Here is a 7,883-nt window from a genome sequence, read left to right on the forward strand (position 1 = left end):
ACTAGTTTAATTTTTATAGATTTTAAAGTAGACTTTTAGTGTGGGTGCAATTGCTGTAGTTTGGCATTGCATGCTTAGTGTGTATGCCATACACAGTGCACAATTAAAATATATTAAAATAAAAATAAAGATTAGTGTAGTTGTATACTATAGAGAATGAACGTAAACTTATACTCCATTGGGAACTGACTGTGTGGACTCAGTAAAATGGTTGACACAATAATATGGTGTTACTGACACAGCAGGAGCAACACCACATTCTGCGCTAATTCAACTGACAAGTATGTGTGGCATGGGAACTGACAGTGTGGACGCAATAACATGGGACAGTGCAGTGTTATCATTTTTTGTCCTACTATCTGTTTGTAAACCAAAGCTCAATAAATAGAGAGAACAAGTGAAATGTAGCATTTTTTTTTTACTTTTCTCTCCTAACCCCCACTGGGAGTGTAATTTAATTTCTTCTCTGGCTATTATGCCATTAATGTACAGTGCGCAGCTTTTTAATTAACTAGCAAAAGCCATAGCCATTAGCCAATACTTAAATGTATAGGAAAAAGTCAAAATAAAACTTGCATGATTCAAATTGAGCAATGCATGTGATTTTAAGACACTTCTGAGTTCACTCCCATTTTCAAATCTACTAGTTTAGTTTATTCTCTTGGTGGGATGCAATTGCTGAAAAACTAGAGTTCATGTGTTGTGCATTGCTGCTCCTTCAGTAAAGATAACAAGAGAATGAAGCAAATGTAATAATATAAGTAAATTGGAAAGTTGTTTAAAATTGTATGTTGTATCTGAATCACGAACGAAAGAAAAAAAAAATACATTTCATCATGATTCATTATCTAGAAACTTTCCGTATAGGTAGGGATACCAAGGGAAAAATCATAAATCATCTATATCAAATGCCTACATAAAGGTAAAGGAGCTATAAACATTTTTTACACTCAAGCATGTAAACTGCAGAATCAAGGGGAACAAATTAAAGTGAAGAACAATTTAGGATGCACTCTATACACAGTTACACTGTACTGTACCTTTAAGTAAACTTAAAAAAATACAGTACATAACAAATAAAGTAAAAATAAAAGAATAAGTTTGAAGATTAAAAAAAAAGATATAGCTAATTACAGCTTCAGATAAAGAGAAAATGCCAAGAATCTGAAGTGTAGCTGAAAATATTTAACAAAATTTTGGACAAAATGAATATAACAATGAACGAATCTCGGACAAAACAAAAATCAGAAAATTAACAAAACGAAAATTTTGTCTGAAATGAAAATGTATTCTTTGTACATTTCCAATTCTACATATCTCACACAATAAATAATGACATCGTTCACACAAAAATACTCAGGAAAAAATTGTATTGTTAAGATGCATCAAAAAATCATAAAATTCTTCGCCAAAAATCATATTTGATCAAAACTGTAAAATTTTGTTTGTAAATTACACAGGAATAAATTGTATTAAATATGAACAGCGTAAATCGTAATTTAAGCGCACTGGATGCACAAAAAACACGCAGAAATTCCTGCTTATAAGTACAAAATACAAAGCGTAGTTGTTTTCTCGTAAAATGGGCTGAATAAGTGATTTTTATTGGCTGCAGGATTTACTTTTTAAAATGCGCCCCTGCTCACTGCTAACTTCGATCTAAGGAGTGAAGTGTCCTTTCCAGCGAGCAGTCACGTGTGGAGGGCCCTTATACCCATAATACACAAACAGGGATAATTTATTAACAATTTATACATACAATACATTGGTTGAGCATATGGGAGGGTAAAAATGAAGCCACAGAACTACTCAAATGTTGCAGCCCTGCTGAATCCTACAGCCCTAGGCACAGGTCTGGTTGGCCTAGGATAAAATACACCCTATGTATAATAAAAAATCAAGTTGTATTTTTTTTATTTTTGTTAGAAATGTTATTTCTGCACACAAAATACAACACAATGAAAATAGAAAAAACCTAACATTTTATTGCATATTATAATGTTCAGCATTTGCTTCTCCTTCTAGCAAGAACCAGATAAATTATCCCTAAGCCAGTAACAGTTCTCATAAGAAAACTTCCCTTGCATTCTTTAAAGAACATCCCAGCAGCAGCTTGCAGGGCAAACAAGCTATTTTGCACTCAGCTCATTATGCACCTATTTTGATATCAGTTTATCGCATTGGGTCAGTGGAGAATCTAGACAATGCTGTGCACCTCTACTCATACTATAGCACCCCCAAGCATAAAATGTACCAGCTGTCTTAAAGGGACAGTCTACTCCAAATTGTTTATTATTTAAAAAGATAGATGATCCCTTTATTACCCATTCCCCAGTTTTCCCACAGCCAACATGATTATGTTAATATACTTTTTACCTCTGTGATTACCTCATATTTAAGCCTCTTCTGATAACCCCCTTATCACATGGCTATTTATTTATTGTCTATCAACTTGTATTTTAGCCAATTAGTGCTGTGTCCTGCACAACTCCATGTTTTTTTCTATATGGTACACATGAACTATCAGTCTCTTGGGAAGAGGTAATAAAAAAGCATGTTATAAAAGGCTGTCGGTAATGGCTTCGAAACAGGCTAAGAAAGTGGCTTAAAGGGATAGTAATTCCTAGTGTTTGTGAAAAGCTAGGATTTCCCACATGGTTATTGGCTAAGAGGTGGAAACGTCACCTCTCAGTGAAATAGTGTTCTGCCGTGGGCTGCCTTAGCAGCTCAGTGCAGCGAACGCTTGGAACAAAGAAAGGAGCTTTCAGCATGAAGTATTTTATACTTTATGAATGAAAGTCCCCTTTATTTGTTTCAATGGTAAATCCTAACGTTTAACAAACACTAGGATTTACCATCATTTTAATATAACAATGTTGGTTGTTCAAAGCTGTGGATGGGTAGTAAAGGTATTATCTATCTTTTAAAACAATTACAATTGTGTTGTAGACTGTCCCTTTAAATGTTCAATGTAGTGCTTTTTGTACTTGCCAATTTATCTATACAGAGCAAGGAGAGAGAAAATGTAGGGTGGATTTAAAATGTAAAGCTAGGTAAAGGTAATAGAAAATTGGGTGCACCACTATTATACCCCTCAATGTTATGCCATATTATAGGTATTTAATACTTTGCAAAATGCAACTAACAAACTGTATAAAAAGAAACAGATAAAATACATGCTGAAACAAAAGGTAATAATGATTCTAGTTGTGACTGTCAATATAAAGATTTATTTATCACAAACTGCCAAATTAAAATATAGTTGGGAATTTGTTAAAAAAATGCATGCAGAGAGAGTGTGTGGTGTGTGTACATGGGAGATGTGTGTGGTTTTATATGTGTGTGTGTGCATGTATGTGTTTGTGGTGTGTGTGCATGTGTTAGATGTGTGTGGTGTATGTGTGTTTGTGTGTGTGCATGGGAGATGTGTGTGGTGTATATGTGTGTGCATGTGTGAGATGTGTGTGGTGTATGTGTGTTTGTGTGTGTGCATGGGAGATGTGTGTGGTGTTTGTGCATGTGTGTGTTTGTGGTGTGTGTGCATGTGTGTGTAAGATGTGTGTGGTGTATGTGTGCATGTGTGTGTGGTGTGTGTATGTGTGTGCATGTGTGTGATGTTTGTGTGTTTACGTGTGGTGTGTGCATGTGTGTTTTTTAACGATAACTTTTTCGTTTTAAATACTTTAGATTTTACTTGCCCACATAAATGTATTTTTATCCTCTTCCTACCCAAATACCCTGCGACCTTAAACAATTAAGGTAGAGCAGGGAGTTAAAGACAGAGCTACTCTTCTGCTACACTGTCACTGTCTCTTTAAGTCCTCCCATTGCGTGACTGACCCAGGAAACTTTGGCAGGTTTTGTCCTGAGAGTTAAACCATCTCCCAGTCCCTTCTCACGCAATGCCCTAAACACAGTGACCTTTACCCTCTCCAAGTCCCAGCACCTGGAGGGAACCCTCTCCCACCCTCTGGTCATCTCATGTACTGCAATGCTACTGCTGTAGGGGTGGGCTGCCTGGGATAGAACAATGTTATATTATACAGAAAACTCATTTATTTGAATAGAAATTTAAATGCAATACAAAAGTGTAAACATAAAAACTGCTTATCATAGTGTTAATGTAATCACAATTAAATGAGTTTGTGTGTGTTTCTGTATGAAAAGACAGATTATTGATAGGCAGATAGATCCGTGATAGACAGATTGATAAATTAGACAAAAAAATTAATACATTAGGAAAACAAACAAACTATATATCAATCTACCTATCTATTAACAGCTATCATCTATCAATATAATATATCTATCATCTATGTATCTACTTATCATCTATCTATCATATATCATCTATCTATGATATATCTTTATATCTATCTATCATATATCTAACTCTCATCTATCTATCTATCTATCTATCTATCTATCTATCTATGTAACCTCACAATAATCAATACCTTATTTGCCACCTACTTACGCATTATATATAGGAGAAAGTGTTTATATATACTTACATGTTTATTAGTCAAAAAAAGTTTTGGAGATGCTCTAAGAATGTTACAGTAGGTTACTTTATAGCTACAGAACTTGTAGCGAATTAACCCTAAGTATAGATCGGGGTCTGTTGTTTAACCTAAGATAGATGTTTGGAAACAAATTATATAATAAATAGAATTAAAGCTACAAATGTGCTCTGTGAGCCAAAGAATTTTGAAACGTATATTAAATATTTAGGATACCGATTAGCATGTGAAATATTCAGTTCTTTGTATTGTGTTTGTTACTGTATATAACACTTGTATGTGCAGGGGCTGTGTATATGTTCTGGCTATTACACAGAAGTGGGATTGTAAGCCTATATATCCTGCTGATACATACAGCAGAATTTACTTGGAGACTTTTGTATTATCATCCTGGATCTGTGTCAGATATGTGTCCCCTGATGTCCTCAGTATGGGTGGAACTCCCGTATGCACTTTCTAGTGGCAGTTGCCAAAGTACGTTACCTATCTCTCTTGTCACGCAATGCCCTCTCACGCAAACATCCACAACGTCTGCTTTTTTTTTGGGAGGGGGGTAGACTCAAACTGTTGTCCTGCTCCCCCAAGGCTCCCCTCCCCCTCCCATGTAGTCTTATTCATAAGACCCCCTCCTCCCTCTTTCCCTCCCTCCTCCACCACACAAGCCCTCTAAGATTCTTCTCCAGGCAATGCTGGAACTTCAGCCAAAAGTTCTCACGCAAGCTAGCCAATTTTTAACCCACATGGAGCAGGTGTACAGGAGTGACATCAGGGTCCCCACGGATAGAACAGACACACTAACACTGTTTTCCTATATTAGAGGACCTGTGATATCTGTGTGATCACTGTCAAGTGCCACCTAGGTTCCTCATACTTGCTCTGCACTGGTATTCTTTCTGGTAATTTACTATTCTCTTTATAAAAATAAATCATTCACCCGCCAAACCACCACTACTTTTAACTGAGGGTCACCATATCCCCAGTTTGTAAGATTCTGTTCCATGAGACTTGTTTCCAGATTTGTGCATATCAATCCCCAACCTGTTACAGATGCTACAACACAAAATACATACATACCCAACGCATATATATATATATATATATATATATATTTATTAATGTACACACATATATATATATATATATTTATGTACACACACACACACACATATATATATTTATGTATTTATGTACACACACAGATATATATATATATATTTATATATATATATATATATATATATATATATATATATATATATATATATATATATATATATATATACGTGTGTGTGTGTGTGTAAAATATATTTTCAGCTTATGCTAAAACTACTGCCTTTTTAGCCTGATTTATCCTCTCTCTTTCCACTTTTAATAGGTTAGGTAGGGTTTTGTCTGACCTGAGTGCATCCATTGGATTGAACCATATTCCATCATATACTCAAGACAACCTAATAGTCTCGAAAGGATCGGTAGTAAAAAGGACTGCAGGTTGTTAGCTTTCCATTTCTGAAGATCCAACATACTTTAATAAGAACAACGTGCATGAATATTTATATAGATTATGCTCTGAAAGAAAAACGTGAATTAGCCAGGTGTTATCAATATGATTGCTATTATTATTATTATCATTATTTCAGAATGTTTTAATTATAAACTTTTAATATTTAAAGACTTGCTATGATATCAGATGCTATTCAGTACAGCACACACACAAACACACACACACACATATATATATATATATATATATATATATATATATATATATATATATATATATATATATATATATATATATATATATATATATATATAAACAAAATAGGCGTTTCGTTTTCCTTCTTAATTGTAAGCAAAAAATGGGATAAAAAGGAAAAGGGAAAAACAGGGAAAAAGGAAGCTTTTCATCTTCCGTATTTTGGAGAACCTAAATTATAAAAACATTTCCAGTGTTTGATAATTTGATGCACTTAAACTGTATTTATTGTTAAGGTGCATTTTAAACAACACATTAATATTAATTTTATCTTAGAATATGATATAAATATTATATAATTCAGGTTGACCATATTATTCAATTCGTTAAAATTCTTCAATTCTTAAAAATTAAATTCAACAAACCTGTTAAGGAAAATCTAGTTATAGTTGATGTTAATAGTTAATATCAAATCATAATTTTAGATTTTAGGACATTTTTTTTTAAGTCTAAAAGAGAAAAATAGATTAATTTGAAGCTTTAATAAAAAACTAAGCAAATTATTTATCATTATGTTCAAAACTTTGTTAATATTCGTTAATAAAAATCTTTTTTTTTTTTTTAAGGCTTCATAAACCTAAATAAAAGTGAAGTTTTTGTTATAGCATTTTCCCTTTTAAATATGTGTTTCTTGAAGTTAAATAAGAGTATTCATAATACACATATAGGGTATTGTCCCAGTTATTACATACATATGATATATTTATTTTACAGGCGATAAAGACCACTAGATTTTAAGGCAATATTTATTAATTTGGTATATTTGCATATGCGCCTGATGTTTTATGGAGCGGTAAGTGCACATTTTATTGATGAAAAATTCCCAAGCAAGATTTTAGAGGTATAGGCACAAATAGTTTTGTGTCTTTGCTGTTACAGAGTGGCACTAGCACCTGACATTACTTACACAGATATATGAACATAATAGTACAATCATTTCTGTACCCATTTTATTTGGAATGAAATAATACACACTAATATATATATATGTCCTTAATATTATATGGTAATTATGGCTCTGGTTACCATGTATTACTTTTATGGACAGGTAAGTGCACTGAAAACTACACTAATAGGTATGTTCCTATTATATTGCCTGGGCAGAGACATGATTGCCCATCAAATCCATAGGTTTTTGCACATTTATAGTATATAGAGTAAATGTGCTCAGTTGACTTTGAGGAACATTTACTGGGAATGAGGTAATTGTATCCGGGACATTAAATTGCCAGTGATTAGATATCTACCATGCACAGGGGTAATAAGCTTTTGATTTACACTTAGCTGCTAATGTCTGCAGATATTGATCTTATTTCAGAGGCAGGTGTCTATAATACTACAACAATAATGCTCTTGCTATTATAAAGATAGGAATGTGAAGCTTGTGTTTCATAAAGAGCTGTGTTCCCCATAAACTGTTTTATAACACTGTGCGTGCTGCGTGTCCCTCATTACTGTGACTGTAAAACCGGTACTTTATCTCTTTAAACACATCCAGTTCTACTTAATTAATTATTTATAGGAGGGTTCTTTCTTGTCACGGAACCTGTTGTATTGGTGCCAGTTAGTTTGTGCTTTTAAAGTAACTTGGCTGCTGTACAGTT

This window comes from Bombina bombina, chromosome 6, assembly GCF_027579735.1.
Source record: "Bombina bombina isolate aBomBom1 chromosome 6, aBomBom1.pri, whole genome shotgun sequence".
Classification (NCBI taxonomy): Eukaryota; Metazoa; Chordata; class Amphibia; order Anura; family Bombinatoridae; genus Bombina; species Bombina bombina.